The sequence below is a fragment of the Seriola lalandi genome, unplaced genomic scaffold, assembly GCF_002814215.2.
Source record: "Seriola lalandi dorsalis isolate HSWRI2012SDOR001 ecotype SW California unplaced genomic scaffold, Sedor1 jcf7180002051190, whole genome shotgun sequence".
Taxonomy (NCBI): domain Eukaryota; kingdom Metazoa; phylum Chordata; class Actinopteri; order Carangiformes; family Carangidae; genus Seriola; species Seriola lalandi.
In genome coordinates, this window is record NW_019521743.1 from 5,821 (window position 1) to 6,951 (window position 1,131).

Genomic DNA, 1,131 nt, shown 5'->3' on the forward strand with positions numbered 1-1,131 from the left:
CTGCCTTGTACACGTGTAAACACACACACAGTCTGACAGCGTACCTTGACCAGGTCGGTGTATCCGGTGTCTTTAGGCGTCCACCAGGGCTGAGCCTTCAGTCCGTCCACGTTGTACAGAGATCTCTGCCACACCGAGGCAAAGTGTCCTCGTTTGTGACCCAGCTCATACCAGTGATACGCCTGGAGACGGAGACACAGAGGAACGCTGTACAGAACTGATCTCTTAAAGTTACACACAGAGGAATGACCGAGCGTGGATCTACACCTCGGAGGAAGTCAGTGGTTTTTATATCTGCATTTATCAGGATTCAAACAGGACAGTTTTGATCGGATGGATGATCATTCTGCACATGGCCGGTTAGCTCAGTTGGTTAGAGCGTGGTGCTAATAACGCCAAGGTCGCGGGTTCGATCCCCGTACGGGCCAAGCAGCTTTTGAAGCAGAAGACTCAACAAAAATCAACGATTATTACAAATCCAAGTTCTGTCTGTTCAACGTAAAACTTTCCAACATCAGTGGCCTCTGCAGGAAGTCGTCTGCAGGCTGTTGATAGATTGTGGATCTGGATGTTTGGGTTCAGCCTGTCTGGTTAACCCTTTGGCTCCACCTTGTGGCTGACAGGTAACACTGCAGGACGGTCCTGATCAGAGCTTGTACATTTTAAAAGCGTATTCTGCATCTGTGTTTAGAATTAAATGATTAATGAGTAAAATAATCAGGTGTGTGTGTGTGTGTGTGTGTGTGTGTGTGTGTGTGTGTGTGTGTGTGTGTGTTGCTCACGCTGTTGTCTCCGACCCTCTGCAGAGCGTCTCCCAGGTGGAAATAAAAACGCCCGTCGTCCGTCCCTGGTTCACCTGACTCCAGACCCTCCTGCAGAGAAACAGGAAGTGAATCGCATGATGAGTTTTTATCACTGAGGCGAAGATGTTTTTGGAAAGTTATTTTTCTCTTAAAGACTGTTTTCATGGTGAATATGTTCAGGACAGAGATACAGCTGTGTATTTAGAAAACATGAACTCAAGGTCTGATTACACCTGAAACTGATGCTGAAGACTCTCTACAAACAAACAACAAGTCAGGAAGGTGTGTGTGTGTGTGTGTGTGTGTGTGTGTGTGTGTGTGTGTGTGT

General features: G+C 47.0%; 1 non-coding gene across 1 annotated transcript; it reads left to right on the top strand.

The window, feature by feature from the left end:
• Window positions 1–354: 354 nt before the first annotated feature.
• On the top strand, window positions 355–428 carry trnai-aau (transfer RNA isoleucine (anticodon AAU)). The gene has a single exon. It is a non-coding gene; the product is annotated as a tRNA-Ile (tRNA).
• The last annotated feature ends 703 nt before the right edge of the window (window positions 429–1,131 follow it).